Genomic DNA, 22,935 nt, shown 5'->3' with positions numbered 1-22,935 from the left:
CAGCAATTTAGAGAGATCCTTAGCAACTCAGAGAGACCTCTATTTAAAAAAAAACAAAACAAAATAAAATAAGACTGGGGTTTATAGTTCAGAAACAGAATGCCCCTGGATTCAGTCAAGGTATGGTGAAATGAATTTGCAAGCCAAGCCCTTGGGAGGAACAGACAGGAGGGTTGCAGATTAGAGGATAGCTTCAGCAACTTAGCAAGACCCTGTTTCAAAATAAAGGAAATAAAGGCCAGGCATAGTGGTACACACCTGTAATCCCAGTACTTGGGAGGCGGAGACAGGAGGAACACAGGTTTCTTAGTGGGGCCCTCTGCAACTTAGTGAGATCACGTTTCAAAATAAAGAATAAAAAATAGGACTAGGGGTAGGTGTATCCCAAAGGTATCATTCCCCTGGCTTCAAGCCCCAGTACCACAAAAAGAAAAAAGAAAAAAAAAAAAAAAAAAGGCTAGGGCTGGGGCTGTGCCTCAAAGATACTTTTTTGGTATGTGGTACTGGAGATTGAACCCAGGGGCATTCTACCCCCAAGCTCCACCCCCACTCTATTTTATTTTATTTTTTGTTTTGAAGCAGGGTCTTGCTGTGGGCACTATGAGATCTGGCTATGAGGCCTGGTTGGAAGAGGTCGAGAACAAAGGACTTCTGGAAAGTCTGGAAAATGCCCCTAACCATCCCCCTGCCTCCAGACCCATACATTTACCTGTCTTGGCCTGCTTTAAATCACCAATTGGAGAAATACACAACTGACTGCCTCGCCTTGCCTCCCTCCTACCACCTCATAAAATGCCCCTGGTCTGTAAGGAAGGGGGCTCCTGACCCTCGTGGACTCTCTCTTGGTTTGTCCTTCTCCCAGGCTTCACTTCAATTAAAGAGCCTGTCCTGGTCTATAGAGCTGTTTTTCCTTTATCTCTATATTTCTTTTTTTTTTTTTTTTTGTGGTGGTACTGGGGTTCCTGGAAGCCCTTCTCTGGGCTACACTCCCAGACCTATTTTATACTTTTTATTTTGAAACAGGGTCTCTTAAGCCAGCGCGGCTGGCTTCGAACCTGCGCGATCCTCCTGTCTCCGCCTCCCAAGTGCGGGGATTACAAGTGTGTGCCACCACGCCCGGCTATCTCTATATTTCTTAAACATTGGTGAGTTGTGGAGGGACTCAGAATCTACAATCCTTCTGTCTCAGCCTACCAAATACTGGGATTATAGATGTGTGCCAGCATGCCCAGTTTATTTATTTCTTAGATGATGTCAGATCTCTATGATATTTACATTCTCTAATTAAGTTGAAGAGTGATTAAATAGTTTAATTTTAAACATGTCGATAGTTTTAATATTCTTTGCCACTAATTGAGTTTATGATTGAAACACTTAGGCAGAAATTTTAAAATGTGTGAAAGAATATAAAATTTTAAAATTTATTTTAGGGAATATGGAGACAAATTTGAAGACCTCTGGCTTAACATCCAGGCCTCAAACCCCTGGGCCAAGTGAAATCCTGTTTACATTTTTTACTGGTATGATAGCCTCCATCGTTAGAATTTTCCTAACCTAGCCAGGTGGTTGGCGCATGCTTGTAATCCCAGCATTTGGGAGGCAGAGACCGGAGGATCCTGGTTTGCGGCCAGCCTCAGCTACTTAGCGAGGCCCTTTGCAACTCATTGAGACTCTGTTTCAAAAAACAAAACAAAACAAAAGACTAAAAAATAGGGCTGAGGGTGTAGCTTGGAGGGTACAACACCCCTGGGATCCATCCCCAGTACTGAAAAAAAAAAAAAAAAGAATTTTCCTAACCTGCCTTATCTTCTATTTCTTCAGTGGAGCAGATACCAAAACATGCTACAAGGAGACTTCAGTAATTATCTGGGTCGTGGTGGTATGTAACTGTAATCCCAGTAACTTGGGAGGCTGAGACAGGAGGACTGCCAGGTTGAGACCAGCTTGGGTAACTTAGCCAGACTTTGTCTCAAAATAAAGAACAAAACCCAAAAAAGGGCTGGAAATGTAGCTCAGTGGTGGAACATCCCTGGATTCAATCCCCTGTACCACAAAACAGTAATACAGTAATTAGCCATTACTCAGCAATAAGGAGAAAACATCTGGAGTATTTAGCTCTAAATAACGTCTAAATGCAGATGATTCATCAACTTCTAATTCTAGTCCTGACTTCTCTGAGTTCTAGGCTTACATTTCCAATTACCTATGACAGATCCACCTGGCATATCTGTCTGGCAATTTGCCCATCTCAGGTCTACTCTTCCAGCTCTGATCCTGTGACTTGTTTCCCTACAACTACATCTCATCCCTCAGAGTGCTAGGGACTTGGGACTCCCCGGTCCTGCTCCTGTGTGGCTGTGGGACCACTACTCCTGGGTTGCCCGGAGGAGAGGGCACAAGACAGATAAAAGGAAACCATGTCTCCTGGTATTTATTTATTTATTTATTTATTTATTTATTTATTTATTTATTATTTATTTATTTCCAGGCATTGAACCCTGGGGCATTTTACTGCGGAGTTACATCCCCACCCTATTTTTAACTCTTTATTTTTTATTTATTTATTTATTTTTTCGTGGTACTGGGGGTGGAACCCAGGGGCTTTCTACCTCCGGGCTATACTCCCAGACCCATTTTATATTTAATTGGAAACAGGGTCTTACTAAGTTGCTGAGAGCCTCACTAAGTGGCGGAGGCTGGCTTTGAACCTGCGTGATCCTCCTGTCTCAGCCTCCCAAGTGCGGGGATTACAAGCGTGCGCCACCATGCCCAGCTTTTAACTCTTTATTTTGAAACATGGTCTTAACTAAATTTCATTTTCTCTTGTCTCAGCCTCCCAAGCACTGGGATTACAAACATGTGCCACCATGCCCAGCTCCATCTCTCCTGTTCTGCAGAGCACTGGGGCTCTCCCATGTTGCTCCTCCAGCTAGAACTAGAAGGCTGTATCTGTGGCCCTGTTTGTCCTTGCTTCTTGCTTGGTTTCTGCTTCAAGTTTCAGGTGGTCTTAAATCCAGGGAAGAGATAGTGGAGAGAAAAGAAAAGGGGAAACTCCCTGCTTGTTAAGCATGATTTTAAATTCAGGTCTTGTTTTCCAGTCTGTTGCTGCAATTTAATTCTTGAAATATTATTACTATTATTATTAGGTGCTCTAAAACCCATTTCAAGTCGGGTGTGATGGTGCACACTTGTAATCCCAGTACTTGGGAGGCTGAAACAGGAGAATAGTAGGTTCGAGCCCAGTTTCAGCTACTTAGTGAGGCTCCCTGCAACTCAGTGAGAACTTATTTCAAAATAAAGAATAAAAAATAGGGTTTGCAGTATAACTTGGAGGTAGAATGCCCGTGGGTTGAATTCCCCAGTACTTGAAAAAAAATTCATTTTTAGAATGCTCAAATAGCTGCTACATGCACTCTATTTTATCTCTGTATTTAGGGGAAAAGAGAGTGGAATCCGTTCAGCCAGAGTTTGTCTTTATTCTGTACCTCTTTTTTATAGGATAAACATTTTCTCATTTTTGTTAAATAGTTAATAGGTGCATATCCCCCCTTTACTATGTTAACCTTTTCACTTTTTTTTTTTTTTTGGTATTGGAGATTGGACCTAGGAGGGATATTCTATTTCCAAGCTACACCTCTACTACAAATAAAATAGAGTCAGCCCTATTTTATTTTTTACTTTGAAATAGGTTCTCACTTTTGGATAAATTGCTATAATACTAGATGTCAACCACTAAGCCAAGCATGGGAAGGAGGGATGGGGAGAGAATGGGGTGGGGATCGGGTGGGGGCTGACTGGGCGATGTGTGCATGTATGTCTACAAAAGTTTGTATCCCACTATGATGTATGAATACAGTGCACCAATAAAATAAAATTAAAAAAAATAATAAAATAAAATTAAGTAAATACATTCAACAACAACAACAAAAAAAAAAGAAATAGGTTCTCACTAAATTGCTGAGGTTCTGATGAGTTGCTAAAGGCTGGCCTTGAACTTGTGATGGTCCTGTCTCAGCCTCCCAAATACTGGGCTTACAGGCATGCATCACTGCGTCTCACCATGTTAAGCATTTTTCAGTGTACACTACAGCAGTATTAACTATGTGCGCCTTGTTGGGCAACAGAGCTCTAAAACTCTTTCTTCTTGCAAAACTGAAACTGTACCCATTGAACAACTTCCCTTCACGCCCCGCCCCAGCCACCCGGAACACTTACATTATACTCTTGGTTGAACATTCAGGTTCTTCTCAGTTTCTGTCTTCTATAAATTGTGATATGTATATAGCTAGGACAATTTAGAAAATGCCTTTTTGTGGAGCCCAGGCCTTCTAAGCAAATTCCTGGTATAATGAGACTTTCTTTTTTTAAGCTATCAGACTGTCTCTTAATTTCCTGGAAACTAACAGGTTTTAAGTTATAAGTAAGATCAAACAGCTCTGTTATACTGAAGTAATTTAAATTTAGGGACAAAAGTTGTATTTGACTTCTTAAGGCATGTCTGGCTTCTAGCAATATAATTTGAAGGTATATGCCTGGTTGTTATTGATAAAAGTCATGACTATATGTTTTGTTGTTGTTTGGTCTCACTGGGGATTGAACCCAGAGGTGTGCTATCTCTGAACTACACTCGCAACCCTTTTTGTTTACTTTTTTGTTTTGTTTTGTTTTGAAACGGGGTCTCTCCAGAGTCTCAAAATACCAAGGCTATCCCTGCACTTGGGAGGCTGAGATGGGAGGATCGCACGGGTTCGAAGCCAACCTCAGCTACTTAGGCTCTCAGCAACTAAGTGAGATCCTGTTTCCAGACAAATTATAAATTAGGTCTGGGAGTATAGCCTGGAGGTAGAAAGCCCTGGGTTCCATCCCCAGTACCACACACACACACACACACACACACACACACTCACACCAAGCCTGTCCTCGAACCTGTCTGTGATGTTCCTCTCTCAACCTCCCAAGTACTAGGATTATAGGCGTGCACTACTATGCCCAGCCATGACTATATTCTGATGAGTTAAAAACCATCTGAGGCCTCTGGGTCTCACCAGGGTGGCCTGGCACAGCAGGTTGCAGGTCAGAGCCAGGGTTTGCCTTGCTGGAGGAGCTGCTTCCCTCCCCTCCTGTGGGAATGAGGCAGGCGTGATCTTGGCAGATCCACAGGCATCCAGCTACTTCCAGTTCTCTCCCCCATCAGTGTATGCTCTGTCTTTCCCCACAGTAGTGAGAATTAGAACCTTTACTCTCTTCCAGGGTAAGATGCTCATCTTTCAAATCTTTCAATCCACTAAGCCTGCAGAGGGCAGAAACCCTGTTCTTTGTTCTTTCATCGTGTGTGTGTGTGTGTGTGTGTGTGTGTGTGTGTGTGTGTGTGTGTGTTACTGGGGATGGAACCAAGGGGTTCTACTTCCAGGCTACACTCCAAGACCTATTTTTTATTTGAAAACAGGGTCTCACTAAGTTGCTGAAAGCCTCACTAAGTAGCTGAGGCTGGCTTCGAACCTGTGTGATCTTCCTGTCTCAACCTTTTTTTTTAAGTACTGGGGAATTCAACCCAGGAACATTTTACCTCCAAGCTACTCTGCCAACCCTATTTTTTTATTATTCACTTTGAAACCAGGGTCTCACTAAGTTGCAGAGGGCCTCACTAAGTAGCTGAGACTGGCCAAGAACCTACTATTCTCCTGTCTCAGCCTTCCAAGTACTGAGATTACAAGTGTGCACCACCATGCCCGGTTTCTTTCATCTATTATTGAGTTTGAATTCTCTGTGTAAGGCTGGATTAGAGAAAAAGAATCAGAATTTAGTGCCACTTGGCTAGTAAGAAATTATCCTGATTTTCTTCTGTCAGGATTAGTCTTTCTACATGGTTGGATTTCTCTCCAGAAAGAGGGTACCAATTTCCATTATAAACTTGTGAAAATACTCATCTCACCACACCATCATTGATCGTTTTGCTCCTCTTCCTCCTCCTCCTCCTCCTCCTCCTCCTCTTCCTCCTCCTCCTCCTCCTTCTCCTCCTCCTCCTCCTCTTCCTTCTTCTTTCTTCCTCTCTTGTGGTAATGGAGATGGAACCAAGTGGCATTCTACCTCTGAGCTATACCTCCAGCCCCATTTTATCATTTATTTATTTATTTATTTTTCAATAGGACATGAATGAAAAGTATAAAGTCCACTAGACTACACTGAATTTTTTTAGCATTTTTTATTGGTGCATTGTTGTCATACATCTTAATGGTACAAGATGGTAGAGGCATACGTGCACACATCACTCAATTAGCCCTTACCCAATTTCCACTTCATTCCCTCCCTCTCCCTCCTTTTCATGTTTGGCTTAGTGATTGACTTTGATATATTTGTGAATGTACATCACATACATTAGGGAATTTCCCTCTTTCCCCCTTGCATATCCCTCAGTTAGGCTGAAACAGTATACTGAAACAGTATTTCTGTAATACAAATCATGAGCTCTCTAAAACAACAGAGAAAATCTTAAATTATCTTTTGTTTTCAAACAGGTCTCACTAAGTTGCAAAGGGCCTCACTAAGTAGCTGAGGTTCGCTGTGAATCTGCGATCCTCCTATCTCAGCCTCCCAAATTCTGGGATTACAAGCGTGCGCCACCATTCCCAGCTATTCTCATTCTTAATATTCATTAACTTGATAGGTAAAAGATGGCAGTTTCTTGTTTTGACCATGTATCTCTTTGATGGCTGGTGACACAGAACCCTTTTTCACGTTCTCTGCCAGCCAAGTTTTCCCTTCTGCGAATTGTCTCTTGTTCATTGCCCATTTATTTTCCTCAGTATCTTTCAGTGTCACATTTTTAAAGATTTCACATTTCATATTTATCCTCCAGAAAAAGCAATCATGAAAATTAATAGAAACATAATGGAACTCTATTCTCCAGTTCTTCAATCATTTTACTTCATTATTTATTCTAGGCTTCCCTAGGAGAATGGTGGCAAAGGTCACATAAATAACTGAATTCTAGAAAGACATCAAGGCCTAAATTAAGATACTGACCTAAGTTTCCTTCTTCCAACTATTTAAATCAAACCAGTTACAAATGCTTTTCTTCCTACCTGCCTGCCCTCTGGTGGAGATGGGTGAGGAGCAGGCCAGGATATCAAGTGAGCCCAAAAGGGCCCAAGGTGAGCTTAACCAGCAAACTACTTTGAAGACATACAGCCACTGTCTAACATGGAATAAATGTGTTTCTTGGGTTTTCCAACATAAAATGGGGACAGAATATTGAGCACAAGACGCTCTTTCAAGCTGGTACCTTTCCACTGATGCTACTCTCTACCTTTGGCCTTACTAACCTGGAAAATTCCCTCAGAGGATCCCGCCTCCCCACCTCCACCCCCCCTTCTGTTTCTAGAAAGGAATGCAGCTTGGGGTGGTGTAAAAAGCAGTATGTGTGGTGCTGGGGAGTGAACTCAGGCACATTCTACCTCTGAGCTATACCCTAGCCCCCCTTTTTAAAAAACAGGTTCTTGCTAAGTTGCCAAGGTTCTCACTGAGTTGCTGAGGCTGACCTTGAACCTGCGATCCTCCTGTCTTGACTTCCCAAGAACTGGAATTACAGGCTCGTGCCACCACACCCGGCCTAGTGTAAAAAGCGGTGGACTTGGGAGTGAGGGTGCCGTTTCCAAGACTTGCACATGCTAGGTAGTGGGGTGCCCTTGGGTAAACCTCTTAACCTCCTGGAGCCTGGGCCTCTTCATCTGTAAGCTAATAGTGATAGCAATGGGTCTATTGTGAGGTTCAGATGATATAGAAGTAGTAAAAGCATTTTGTAAACAAAAAAGTGCCTTACAGAGCCAGGATAGTGTTGAGAAAGTGTTGACAACTCTTCTCTCTGGATCAACATTTAACTTGACTTACTTGTCCGTGTATTTTGAAATAAAAATGATAAGTGTAGCCTTTTAATCTTCAGCAAATAAATGAAGCCTTTGGTCCCAGGTCCACAGGAAAAACAAATGACAGGTCCTGATGTGACTCAGGTCTCTGTGCGTACTCTCTACGTTCACTTTCGTTTTTGTTTTAATTACAGCACTCAAGGAGTAGCAGGCTTACAATCGCACCTTTCAGAACTGGTCATTATTTAGTGACTCTGCATTTTAAAAGTATTGCTCATGTCTCTAACATAAATTATCAGGTTCTTTTATCAGTATGTTGGCCTAAATAGAAACTTCTTGACATAGTGATAAAAATGGCTTTTAGTTTTTTCCCCCAACATTTCCTTGAAGCTCTAATAATTTAGAAGTATTTTAAACATATTAAATGTTCAAACTGATCATAATTTTTTCAATTCTGTGTGGCTAAAAATAGATGTGAAAATACATAAGATTATGTAACTAGAAGACTTGGGAATTTTGCACTTCTCTCTCAGCTACACACACAAGGTCTCATCCCTACTTCTGCCCTCCCCCCTTAGTAGGCTATACTAGAAAAACTATACTAAAAAAAGATAAGACTGTCAAAGGTCCAAGTCACTACCTCGTCCCAGTCACCATTACTCTTGCTCGGTATTGACGATAGTCTCCTGATTTCCTACTTTAGTAAATTACTTCTGCTTGTTTTGTTTGCAGCAAAGCATGAACCTAGGAGGGCTTTACTACTGAGCCAATTTTTAGAAATTTTGTTATGTTGCCCAAGCTGGCCTCAAATTTTTAGTCCTCTTTGTCTCATCCTCCTGAGCAGCTGGGATTACAGAAGAGTGCTACTGAGGACAGCCCAGCGATAGTAAGTTCTTAACAATGGTGGCCAGAACGTTAAAACCAAGTCAGCTAACACCACTTATCTATTCAAAATCTTCCTAAGGCCTTCACTTCTCCTCTGTCCTTTTTTCCTGACTACCTCTCACTACCCTGATTTAGCCACACTGGCCTCCTTGACCAGACAAGGACCCTGCAGCCTCAGGGCCTCGCCGTGGATGCGTGAGTGGCCTCCTCATCTCCTTCAGATCTATTTGTCTTCTCTGTGGGCTCTCCTGTCATCTCTTATAAAATTGAAACTCTCTCCCTGTCCTTGTAATCCTTCCTTTACTATTGCTTCTCACCATCAAACATACAATATGTTTACTCATTTCTTTACTTTATTGTCTGTCTGCCCCTCTAGAAGGTAATCGCCACAAAGTCATGGGGTTTTGTCTATTTTGTTAACTGCTGTATCCTCAACACCTGGCTCCTAGTAAGTTCTCAAAAGATGCTCACTGAATGGATGCATGAAACAGATTAAATCGTGGCCCTATTAAATTTGCAACACTATAGGGAGTGCAAATTTTTCATCAAAAATTTACCAAAAAGGACACAAACCTTTTGATACCGTCAGATGATGAGATAAATCACTTACTATTACACCAAAGGTATTAGTATTCTCCTCTTCCAAACTACCCCCTCCTAAATATTTTGGCCATTCTGTGTTACTAGAATGAAGATCTCCTTTAATCAATCACTATCCCTTTTAATAGAATTATTTAAACCATTCCAAGATGGTTGTGGTGGTGCACACTTGTAATCCCAGTACCTGGGAGGCTGAAATAAGAGGATTGCAGGTTTGAGGACAGCCTTAGCAATTAATGAAACTCTCATCAAGCTAGTGAGACCCTGTTTCCAAATAAAAATAAAATAGGTCTGGGGACATAGATTGGAGGTAGAAGGCCCCTGGGTTTAGTTCCCAGTAACACAAAACAAACAAAGAAACAGAGAAACAAACAAACAAACAAACAAACAATTCCTAGTTTGTCATAAGAAAAAAAAGAAAGAGCTACAGTTGAATACCTGTCCCTTGCTATCTTTGGCATTGTATTCTCCTAATGGTATTAGTTTGGACACCCACTTTCTGGCTTCTCTTTCTCTTTCATCTCCAAAATATAGGTATTGTCAAGGATATTTCTTGGATTTCTAGGCTTGTTTCATATGCTCTTTCTTGGCAATCTTACCCACTTTGATAGCTTCCACTATCTCTTTATCTTAGATTATTTTCAAATATTTAAGCCCACGTCTGACATTTATTATTGTTCCTAAGCTGGGTCATCATTCAAGTTTTCAAACCATATGTGTCTAAAGCCAAATTTATTTTTTCTTTTAAAAATGTCTCCTGAGCCAGGCATGGTGGCACATACCTATAATCCTAGTACTTGGGAGGCTGAGACAGGAGGATCACAGGTTTAAGTCCAGCCTCGGCAACTTAGTGAGACCCTGTTTCAAAATTTTAAAAAGAGGGGGCCCTGGGGGTGTAGTTCAGAGGTATAATACCCCTGGGTTCAATTTCTAGTATCATAAGTAAATAAATATTTCCTGCTTTCTCTTCCAGTCATCTGTCTGCTAATGACCTTGCCTTCTTCCAAGTTTGGAAACACTTCTAACACTAATAATTCATGAAAGGTTATATGAATTCCTTCACATTGACAAGCCTGTTGTTTACGCTTCTAGAACATCTCTTAATTCATGCCTTTCTTTACTTTCTGTAGCTCTGGGATGGAGCCTGAGAACCTGCACTGGTAATATGCCTCTGAGCCGGCTGAGGCTGCTGGTCCTCTGGCCACACCTTGGGCAGCCAGGGCCTGCTGGAGGCTAACAATGGCCATCTGGGCTGAGGCTTCCACTTCCTATTCCACAGCTGTAGCTAAGAAAGATCCCATTCTCTTCCAAAAATAGAGCTCTGATGTTGCCCAGTCACGTTTTAAAAAAGAAAAGACTTTTTCTATGTTAGAGAAAATTCAGATAGTTACAGACAGAAGCTAAAATTTCAAATTGGCTGTAACAATCAATTCAGATTTGATCACTACTAGATTAATATATATCCTTTTAGCTCTTTCTTTCCCTGAATATAAATGTATATTTGTATTTTTTTCTTTTTAAAATTAGAGATGGAACTCAGCGGCATTTTACCTTCAAGCTACACCCAGTCCTATTTTTTATTCTTTATTTTGAAACAGGGTCTCACTGAATTGCAAAGGGCCTCACCAAGTAGTAGCTGAGGCTGTCTGTGAACTGCAATCCTCCTGTCTCAGCCTCCCAAATGCTGGGATTACAAACATGTGCCACCAAGCCCGGCTGTATATTTGTATTTTTAAACCATAAAAGGGTCATTTGTATCTTTGTTGATGTTGCCCAGTATATACATTTGCTCCCTATTTTTGTTGAACGCCATCTTGTAAACCTAAACCTGCCTTCTTTTTCTCTTTGGGAAAAAAAACAAAAACAAAAAAAAAACCCCACCTAATGCTCCCTTTCTGAGCCTCCTGCACAGCTGGGAACTGGGGCGGCAGTGCAGCCACGCAGGTGCATCCTCTTTGTACTTTGATTTGAGAGCTGGTGACTCAAAGCAGCAGGGATGACGCAGAATCCACTCTGGCCAGGGCACAGTGGCCATGGCAGCTGCATCCGGTTTCTAGTGGCAGGAGAGACAGCTGTTCCATGGCTGTATGCAATGTCCTGCACCCACGGACTTGGCAGAGCAAGCCCTGGGGTCAGCGCTTGGCAGCTGGGCTGGTGACTTCACAGGACTCGCTCCAAATGCTATGGATGTGGTTCTTGCCTGGTGATTCTCCTTTCCCTTTTTTTCTTTCTTTCTTTCTTTCTTTCTTTCTTTCTTTCTTTCTTTCTTTCTTTCTTTCTTTCTTTCTTTCCTTGTGGTACTGGGGGTGGAACCCAGGGGCTTTCTACCTCCGGGCTATACTCCCAGCCCTATTTTATATTTTATTTTAAAACAGGGTCTCACTAAGTTGCTGAAAGCCTCACTAAGTAGCTGAGGCTGGCTCCGAACCAGCGTGATCCTCCTGTCTCAGTCTCCCAAGCGCTGGGTTTACAAGCGTGCGCCACCATGCCCGGCTTGTGATTCTCCTTTTCACCTTTGCTTCTTAAATTAGTTTAAAAGTCAACCTAATTTATTGGCAACAAATACTAATGCATAAGAGCTAGCCCTTAGATGGGACTTTCTATGTGCTAGGTGAATTTTGAAATGCCTTATGTATATTAAATAATTTAATTTTTACAAAAACCAGATGCGGTAGAGACTGTTTATTATCATAATTTTACAGATGATGAAAATGAGTTTCAAAAAGACTAGGTTATTGCTGGGCATGGTGGTGCACACCTGTAATCCTAGTACTTGGAAGGCTGAGATAGGAGGACCAAGGGTTCGAAGCTAGTCTCAGTAACTTAGTGAGGCCCTCAGCAACTTAGTGAGACACTGATTAGAAATAAAAAATAACATAGGGCTGGTGGTGTGGCTTAGAGGTAGAATGCCCCTGGGTGCAATCCCAGTAACACACATACACACACACACTCACACGTACACACACATGCGCATATACCCATGCAAATAAAAAGATTAGGTCCAAAGTCACATGACTGTAAATGGTTGAAACTCAGATCTCCTCGGTTGGCCCTACTTCTTAAGAGCCCTGATTGCTTCACTTACTGTTTTATAACCTAATTTTCTCATGTCACAAAATTTCATGAGTGTTTCCATTTCATTAAATATTCATTTAATATTTAAAGTAGGTATAAACTGGGTGCAGTTACTCAAGTCTGTAATGCCATGATTTGTAATATTGTTTTAAAACAAACTCTCCATTGTTGAACGTTAAGGATATCCTGGTGGCTAAACGTCATTCTAAATATCCATGACTATTTCCTGGTGATAGTCCTAGAAATGGAATGCTTGGTCAGAGGCTATCCAAATTACTTTCCAGAAAGATTATTCTGATTTACACATATAGCAATGAATGCAAGCATCTTGTTTTCCTGTATTCTTATTAACATTAAATATTATCATTAATTTTTTGTGGCATTGAAAATGATACTTTTTTTTCTTAAATTTGAATTTTTTAAACATTTAAAATCCATTTTTTGTTATTTGTCCAGTCATTTTGTAAATTTACAGTTTACAATTATAGAATGTAAATTGTCTTCTCTATCATAGATAGTATAAAGTTTATTTTTCCTTCTTTCGTGTGTGTGTGTGTGTGTGTGTGTGTGTGTGTGTGTGTTAGGGGTTGAAGCCAGGGGCATCCTACTTCGGAGGTCCACCATGGTCCTTTAACTTTTCTTTATTTTTTTTAAAAAAGGGTCTCACTAAGTTTCTGAGGTTCTTGCTAAATTGCTGAGGCTGGCCTGAAACCTGTGATCCTCCTAGCTCAGCTTCCCAAGTACTGGGATTACAGGCATGCACTACCAACTGTGCCTGGCTTATAAACTATTTCATTTATTCTGTAACCTGAAGCCCCAGCTGATGGATAATGGGGAAGTGAATGGCATGGCTAGTTTGAAGTACCAGGGAAGGCCACTGTGGTGGAAGAGGGTCTGGGGTTGAGTTACTTGCAGGTAACCACACAGTGTGCTTCCTGCGACTATACACAGTAAATGTCCAATGGACAGGGTAGTTAGCCTGGTACTTTGTATACATGATCCTGAATTTTTGTCTTTGTTCTTGATCCTGTGCCTTGCTTTGGCCTTTGCTATGTTAGTGACTCTGGACTCCAGTATGGGCATGCTCCCCAGCCAACAGAGGCTCTCCTGACTTCTGGCTGCTGACTCTGTCTTGTTGTTGTTGTTGTTGTTATTGTTTTTGTTGTTGTTGTTGTTTTGGTGGTATTGGGGTTCCTGGAAGCCCTTCTACCTCCGGGCTACACTCCCAGACCTATTTTTACATTTTTATTTGGAAACAGGGTCTCCTAAGCCAGCGCGTGCGGCTGGCTTCGAACCTGCGCGATCCTCCTGTCTCCGCCTCCCAAGCGCGGGGATTACAAACGTGCGCCACCATGCCCGGCTGACTCTGTCCTGAACACAGGTTCTTGGGCAGTGTCTCTGCCTCTGGCTTTTCTGTACTTCTCAAACTGCTCACAAAGGTCCATTATTTTGCTGTCTGTCATAGCTCATCTGAATTCTAGGATGACAAAATGATTGTTCTGTGGTTTCCTGAATCCTTTGAGCTTAATAGAATACATACAGTTATTCTCTTCTGAGAATATTTAAAACACTCTAATATATTTTTTAAAAATCAATTTTTTTGGTAATTTTGTAAGGATGATGGTATGAGTACTTATTCTACTTGTAAAACTGTAGTTGTTGGGTACTGCAGAGCTGCTGCTGGAGGACCATTTTAAAGGGCCTGCAAGCCGCCGCCCCCTGGCCCGCCATGCTGCTATCTATGCTGCTGTTGCTCAGCCTCCTCGGCCTGGCCGCAGCCACCCCCTCCGTGTACTTCCAGGAGCAGTTTCTGGATGGAGACAGTAGACATACCACTGGATCGAATCCAAACACAAGCCTGTTTATGGCAAATTTGTCCTCAGTTCCAGCAAGTTCTACAGTTATCAAGAGAAGGATAAAGGGCTACAGAAGAGCCAGGATGCCCGCTTTTACACCCTGTGGGCCAGATTTGAGCGTTTCAGCAACAAAACCAGATGCTGGTGGTGCAGTTCACAAGTGAAGCACGAGCAGAACATTGACTGTGGGGGTGGCTATGTGAAGCTGTTTCCTGATAACTTGGACCAAACAGACATGCATGGAGACTCTGAATACAATATCGTGTTCGGCCCGGACATTTGTGGCCCTGGGACCAAGAAGGTTCATGTCATCTTCAACTATAAGGGCAAGAACGTGCTGATCAACAAGGACATCCGCTGCAAGGATGATGAATTCACACACCTGTACATGCTGATTGTACGGCTGGACAACACCTATGAGATGAAGATAGACAACAGTGAGGTGGAGGCCGGCTCTTTGGAGGAAGATTGGGATTTCCTGCTTTCCAAGAAGATAGAGGGTCCTGATGCTTCCAAGCCACAGGGCTGGGATGAGCATGTCAAGATCAATGACCCCACAGCCTTCAAGCCTGAGGACTGGGGCAAGCCTGAGCACATCCCTGACCCTGATGCTAAGAAGCCTGAAGACTGGAATGAAGAGATGGTTGGAGAGTGGGAACCACCAGTGACTCAGAACGCTGAGTACAAGGGCGAGTGAAAGCCACGGCAGATTGACAACCCAGATTACAAAGGCATATGGATCCATCCAGAAGTCAACAATCCCGAGTACTCCCCTGATCCCAATATCTATGCTTTTGACAGTTTTGCTGTGCTGGGCCCAGATCTCTTGCAGGTCAAGTCCGGCACCATCTTTGACAACTTCCTCATAACCAACGATGAGTCCTATGCAGAGGAGTTTGGCAGTCAGACATGGGTGTCACAAAAGAAGCAGAAAAGCGGATGAAGGAGAAACAGGATGAGGAGCAGAGGCTTCAGGAGGAGGAGGAGAAGCAGAAGTGCAAGGAGGGGGAGGAGGCAGAGGACAAGGAGGAGGAGAAGGAGGACAAAGACCAGGAAGAAGAGGATGAGGAGGACAAAGAAGAGGAGGAGGAAGAAGATGCCACTGGCCAGGCCAAGGATGATGTAGAGGCAGGGCTGGACTGAGGCCTGGGCCCTCCCGCCACAGCTGGCCACGTCAAATAATGTCTCTATGAGACTCAAGAACTTCCATTTTTTCCAGGCGGGTCAGATTTGGGGTGCATTTTAGTTTAGTTCCCCTGTTTCCCTCCTTGTTTTTAAACTGTTGTTTTTGTCTTTGATTCTCCTTTACCCCTGCATCTCATTTTCTTGATTGCCATCTTTCCCTTCTTTTGTTCCCTTGTCTCCCCGATTCCTTAGCTACCATTATCCTCCAACTCTGGGAGGCGGGTAAGGTGCAGGGAAGAAACTCTGGTTTTAGATTCCATCTGCTCTCCTCCCTAGAGCCGGGGAATGGGGGGGGGGTAGGAAAAAGGGGCAGGTCCAGCTCCCCAGCACTGAGGAAGAATGGGGCTCTTCTCTGTCCCCTCCTTTTTCCCTTGCCCCCAGGATTGGGCCACTTTTGGGTGTGACAGTGGGTTAAAGCTTGGCACACACTGAGGATGTAAGAACTACAAACAAAATTTTTATTAAATTAAGTTTTGCATAAAAAACTGTAGTTGTGGGGTTTTTTTTAGATTTTTTATAGATACCTAACTGTATTGATATTTTGGAGGGAGGTACAAAATTATATTACATTAATTGGCCCAGGAGAAGAGAAGCTTTGATATATATTTTGCTTTTCAAATTATTTTATCTTGGCCAAACCAAATTAGTGATAGGCTAGTTCAGAAAGGGACCAGGAAAATGAGAAAGAAATGGGCTGTATCTCGAATAAGCACACACAGAGGGGACATTTTAACTAGATTAAAGTGAGTACCTAGGTTTCAAACAACTTATAGCAGACTTAAAAATGGGTGATCTTACATCATGAGTGTATGTTTGTCAAACCTCTCTAGGAAATAAACTTATGAACCAGGCGTGGTGGCACAAGCTTGTAATCCCAGCATTTGGGAGGCTGAGACAGGAGGATTGTAGTTCTCAGCCAGCCTCAGCTACTTAGTGAGGTCATTTGGAACTCAGTGAGACTCTGTTTCAAAATAAAGACTAAAAAATTAAAATTAAAAATAAGGCTGGGGTTGTAGCTCAGAGGTAGAATGTCCCTGGGTTCCATCCCCAGTACCATAGGGAAAAAAAAAAAAAGAGACTTTTGGAAAGAGTTCAGAGTATTTATCTCAAAATGAGTGCACACTGAGTTTACAAAGAGATTAACTTGATTAGATTATTTGGCTACTAAATGAAGGATTTAAAAATTTGTCAGTAAGATTTTCATATTAAATATAGTTTTTACATCTTTATTATATATGTATATATACGCACATAGATGTTTATTTACCTATTCTTAGGTATGTTGCACCAAGATTCAGCTGAATATAATTTTCACATTATTACCTAAATCAAGTCATATCTGTTTGTTTATAAATGTTTACCTAAAAGAAAAAGAAAAAGGAAAAAATGTTTACCTAAGAAGCAAAAGGCTGATAATAATGACAATTTAAAAGTAGTATATTCGTGTGTGTGTGTGTGTGTGTGTGTGTGTGTGTGTGTGTGTTGTACTGGAGATTGAACCCAGGGACATTCTATCTTCATGCTACACTTTCAGCCCTATTTTTATTATTTACTTTGAAACAGAATCTTACTAAGTTGTGGAAAGCCCCATTAGGTAGCTGAGGCTGGCCATGAACCTGTGCTCTCCCTGTCTCAGCCTCCCAAGTACTGGAATTACAGGTGTGCACCACTATGCCTAGCAACCTAGGGGCATTCTACCTCTGAGCTATATGCCTAGTCCTTTTTATTTTCCATTTGAAATAGTCTTATTTAATTGTGGAGGCTGTCCTCAAACCTACAAATCCTTCCTGTCTCAGTCTCCCAAGTACTGGGATCACAGGTATGCACCACCATGCCTGGCTTCAAGAAGTGCATTCTTAGTTGGGCATAGTAGTGTGTGCCTGTAATACCAGTAGCTTGGAGGCTGAGACAGGAGGATTGTAGGTTTGAAGAAAACCTCAGCAAGTAATGAGACTCTCACTAACCTAGGGAGACCCTGTTCAATCCCCAGTACAAAAAAGTGTATTATTTAGATTGCTTATTCAGATATGCAAAAGCCTTAAGAGATGTAAAAAATTCACGAGCCATTTGTAACAACGCTAAGGCAGCTATTGAAGAAAAGCTAATAGAATAAGGAGAAATCACACAGATGTCCAGACCTGAGGACATGCAATGATGATAGACAAGAACGGCCAAGAAAGAAAAGGGAAATGAGTGAATGTTGAAGGACTGATCTAGACAAAGCCATGAGGATCATGGGCCATCAGTGTGGACAAGTATAAACCGGGCAAAGTAATTTCAGCTGTAATGCAATGCAGTTATGTCTTATTTTCACCTCACTCTTGCCTCTCATTCCATTTGTGTTGGTTGGGATATAGGTTAGACTGTCATCCACAACTACTCAAATGATTCAAAGCCCAAGGTCTGAAGGTGGTTCAGCAGGGTCTGTAACTTTTTTTTTTATACCCTCTGTCTTGTAACTTTTCCATTTTTGAAGATGCTGTCTTCATCATCCACACTGCTGAAGATGGCGCATCACTACACCAGCTGGGTTCATGTTTCAGTGGATGGGAAAGGGAAGGGGGCATGGTGTCTGACATGGTTATTTCAAAGGGGAACAAAGCAGAAATAAGCCTAACCAGGTGTTCAATAGGGTTTAAGAATAGTTAGATTTGGGAACTGAAACAGTCCCATAACAGTGCTCTGTTGTTTTTAGGAAGAAAACGGCTAAATCACTGAGATGCCTCCATCCATGTTGTTTCCCTCCTTAAGATGATGCCATGATGTAAAAGGACTGTGGTTTACATCTACCTACTGATGTGTCGTGAATTGAGGAGACTTGGCTGCTTCCCAGGTTTGGGCAAAGGTCAAATGTAATTATGAACTCTTTCTTACTACATGAAAACCAGGGACAAGTGATTCCTTTGCCCTTGGTATTACCTTTATTTATTCAATACAGTGGATCTCAAAGTGTGATGAGTATTAGCAGGACCTGGGAACTTGTAAAGAATGCCAAGTCCCACACTTAATGAATGGGAAACTCTTGAGGTGGAGCCCAGCAACTGTTTTAACAAGTACTCTAGGTGATGTGAGGTAAAGCTTGAAAACCACAGACTTAATGCAGTTCACTGAAAGGAGAAACCAGAAGATATGTTTGACTAATTCACCTTTTCTCTTGCTGTCCCCTTTCTATTTCTACAGACTAGAAAGGAGCAAGTTTCTCTTTTTACTTACTGTGACATCCTACTGCCATAAAGCATGAATCCTCATATCAAAATCACATAAAATAAGCAAACAGACAAACTGTGAGAATGAGCCCCATGGGTTTGGTTGCAGAGAAAGGAAGGAATAAGTATTTGGAAGATAATCTTGATTCCTGCATGATTCTATTTTGAATGCCAGAAGCTGAGCATTCTTTTTTTGTCTTTGTATTCCTTCTTTTTAAATGTGGAAACATGTATTATTTAACAATTATTATTATAATGTGATTTTATTGGTGCATTATAGTCTCACACCATAATGTAAATCATATTGACAATGACAATGTAATTCATCCATCTACTGATGGACACCTAGGTTGGTTCCATAGTTTGGCAATTATAAATGGTGCTGCTGTGAACATGAGTATGCATATATTACTGTAGTTCTCTGGTCTCAACCCTTTAGGAAAGATACCCAGGAGTGGGACAGTCAAATGGTATGATGGATCCCTTCTCAGTTTTTTAAGGAACCTACAGTGTAGAAGAGTTCCTAATTCCCCACATCCTCACCAACATTTATTGTTATTTGACTTCTTGATGATTGCCATTCTGATTGTGGTTAGCTGGAATTGCAGTGTAGTTTTTATTTGTATTCCTTCTTTAAGACATTAATTTCCAGCCCCTTTCCTGAAACGAATATCATGAATTGACTATGCGAAGTGTTAGGGTTAGAAGAACACATTATTTTCTTTCTTTTTTTCTTTTTTTAACTTGGCAAGGTACTTTACTTCTGTGTAGAGGGTTCATATACACCATAAAATCAGGGCAAGCACACTTCTCCCTAACACAGAGCCCACTGTATCATACCCATTGGCTGGTGTGAAACCTTATGGTAGAATCCAGTTGGCTAGTTTCCCACTGGGTAAGTTTTTTCTTTAGAACAAAGGAGAAATAGAAAACTTACACTTCTGAGAGTGGAGCATGTCTACACAAAAATTACAAAATGATTCCTAAACTATTGTACAAAATGGATACTGGTCAGTTTTTATATGACCTTTTAACTTCCATAGAATGGGTCTTTTTTATTCCTTGCAAGTATTCCACATCAGTTGTTTGGATTGAACTCTTTCTATTACTTATATTTAGAGGATTCCATTACATGGGGAATTTTTACAGGACTTGGAAACTATTTGTTACAATTTACAACTTTCCTGTATTTTTCATATTTGTAAGGTATTAATTCAGTGTGCATCTGTACATGTGGACCAATTTAGACTTTTTCTTTGTGGTACAGGGGATGGAAGTCAGGGGCATTCTACCTCAGAGCTACACCCTCATCCCTATATTTTATTCTTTATTTTGAAACAGAGTCTCACAAGTTGCAAAGGAGGTCACTAAGTAGCAGAGGCTGGCCATGAACCTGAGATCCTCCTGCCTCCGCCTCCCAAGTACTGGGATTATAAGCATGCACCACCATGCCCAGCCCAGCCGAAGATTTTTATACATCTCTTTCAGTCAAAGTTTTCCCCCATATTCTGTTCTTTCATATCTGTGAATTGTTCCAAGATTGCTAGGGACATTCCCCCAGCTTTACATTGATAGGATCACTATCCAGGTGTGTGTTAGTGAAGCCTTCCCACAGTGTGTATTTGGGATTATTCTCTTGTGTAAGTCCTTTCATGTCTGTACAAGGAACTAGATAACCTGAAGGCTTTCCACATTGCTTACATGTATAGAGCTCCTCTTCACTTTGAGTTTCGTTAGGGAAACTCACTTAGACACAGTAAATTACAAATGCTTTCCCACATTGCTTACATACATAGGGCTTTTCGCCAGTGTGAATTTGCTCATGTATCTTAACATAACTGGAAGAAGTAAAGGCTTTCCCGTGTTGCTTACATACATAGAGTTTTCCTCTATGTTATGTCTTAGAAAGGCACTGTAGGTGTGGTGGCACATGCTTGTAATCCCAGCATTCGGGAGGCAGAGACCAGAGAATTGCGGTTTGGACATCCTCAGCTACTTAGTGAGGCCCTTCACAACTCAGTGAGACCCTGTTTCAAACACAAAAAGGACTAAAAAGTAGAGCTGGGGGTGTAGCTCGGAGGTACAATGTCCCTGGGTTTCATCCCCAGTACCGCAAAAAAAAAAAAAAAAAAAAGGAAAGAAAGGCACTGTAAACTGCAAAGGCTTTCCACATTACTTACATACATAGGGCTTCTCCCTAGTGTGATTTTGATTGTGTATCTGAATGTAACTCGAAGAACTAAAAGCTTTCCCACAATTGCTTTCATATGTAGGGTTCCCCTTCAGTGTGACTCCTTTCATGTTTTCTGAGAAAACTATAAAAAAAGCAGGCTTTCCACATTGTTTACATACATAAGGCTTCTCTCCAGTGTGAGATCTTTCATGTACCCAGATGTAACTGGAAGAACTAAAGGCTTTCCCACATTGTTTACATGCATATGCTTTCTTTGCAGTGAGAGAGAGTTTTTTGTTGTTTTTTTGTTGTTGTTGTTGTTTTGGCGGTACTGTGGATGGAACCCAGGGGCATTCTACCTCCGAGATACACCCCAGCCCTATTTTTTATTTTGAAACAAGGTCTCACTGAGTTGCAAAGGGCCTAAGTAGCTGAACTGCAATCCTCCTGTCTCAGCCTCCCAAATGCTGGGATTACAAGTGTATTACACCACGCCTGGCTTGTTTTCATGTTTTTCGAAGGACCTAGAAGCACAGAAAGCTTCTCCACAGTGGTTACACGAGTAGGGCTTCTTTCTACCATGAGTCTGTTTGTGTATTCGAATGTGACTCAAAGAAAGAAAAGTTTTCCCGCATCGTTTACATTCATAAGGTTTCTCTTCACTGTGAATTCTTTTGTTTTCTGAAAGGACTGTAAAGCTTGAAGGCGTTACCACATTGCTTACATACATAGGGCTCCTCTCCAGCGTGAATCCTTTCATGCTCTCGAAAGCTATTCACAAAACGGAAAGCTTTCCCACATGGCTTACATTCATAGGGTTTCTCTCCAGTGCGAGTTCTTGCGTGGATCTGGATGTAACCGGAACTACTGACGACATTCCCACATTGTTTACACTCGTGGTGTTTATCTCCGGTGTGACTCCATGCTTCAGAAAGCACTTGCGATTACTGAAGTCTTCCCCCGTTCCTTACATTTATCTGGTCTCTCTCCGTATTTCAAATGGGCATGTGGTTTCTGAACAGATTGAGCTCTGTGGGGCTCATTTAAGGATAAATGACCAATGGGACCTTTTCCACATATATGCCTTTCACCTGGTTTAACTCCAGGATGAGTTTTCTTCTTGAGAATAAGATCCAGAGATCAGCTAAAGCTTGTTCCACATTCATTGCCAAGTTTATGTTCAAAGACTCTCTCTCTCTTTCTCAATTTCTGGCTCATTGCTCTCTTCTGTGAGTGAACATTACATTAGATTTCTCCTGGAAATTTTGTGGTCATCTTTAATGTTTTGCTCTTCCTGTTCTTGACCTATACAGGCCAGGTTCCTGAAGGTTTCCTGCATCACATCTCAGTAAAGCTTCTTTTGGGATGGATCCAGCAAAACCCACTCCTCCAGGGTGAAGGTCACCCTCAAAAGTCATTACCCCCATTTCACGGCTTCTGGACCCCCCCTGCCCCCGTGCTGACTCACCACTCCATGACCAGGGGGTCACCGAGCTCACACAGGCTTAACCATCTGCGTCTCTCTCGTCAACAAAAACAAAGTGAAATAGTCAAGAATTTCTAATTCTGGCTTTGTTCTTGCCCCAGAATATTCAGTGAAGTGTATAGTTTACCCTGATTATAAAAGTGTTCTGAGTGATGCATTAGATAAAAAGGCAATGGTTTTTAAATTTTACTTTGCTTTGAAAATTGTAATTTGAAAATAGAAATTTGTCTTCGTTCCAATGTACAGTATAATTTATGTTGCCTGGGTAGAAAGTACTAAAAGAACTTTTTTGGTACTGCGGATTAAACCCAGGGGCATTCTACCTCTGATCTGTATATACCTCAGCCCTTTGTACTTTGAAATATGATTTTGCCAAGTTGCTGAGTCTAGCCTTGAACCTGTGATCTTCCTGTTTTAGCTTCCTAAGTACTGGGATTACAGACATGTGCCGCCATGCCTGCAATTTTCAATTTCTTTTCTTTTCTTTTTTTGGTGGTACTAGGGTTCCTGGAAACCCTTCTACCTCGGGGCTATACTCCCAGACCTAATTTATACTTTTTTTTAAAATTTGAAAACAGGGTCTCTTAAGCCAGCCAGACTGACTTCG

General features: G+C 41.7%; 1 pseudogene across 1 annotated transcript; it reads left to right on the top strand.

Moving 5' to 3' along the window:
• The first annotated feature begins 14,151 nt into the window (after positions 1 to 14,151).
• On the top strand, positions 14,152 to 15,421 carry LOC308266786 (calreticulin-like; annotated as a pseudogene). Its single transcript has one exon. The product of its transcript is annotated as a calreticulin-like (transcript).
• The last annotated feature ends 7,514 nt before the right edge of the window (positions 15,422 to 22,935 follow it).

This window comes from Muscardinus avellanarius (genome assembly GCF_963383645.1).
Source record: "Muscardinus avellanarius genome assembly, chromosome: 9".
Taxonomy (NCBI): Eukaryota; Metazoa; Chordata; class Mammalia; order Rodentia; family Gliridae; genus Muscardinus; species Muscardinus avellanarius.
This window is presented reverse-complemented; position numbering and strand designations above follow the sequence as displayed.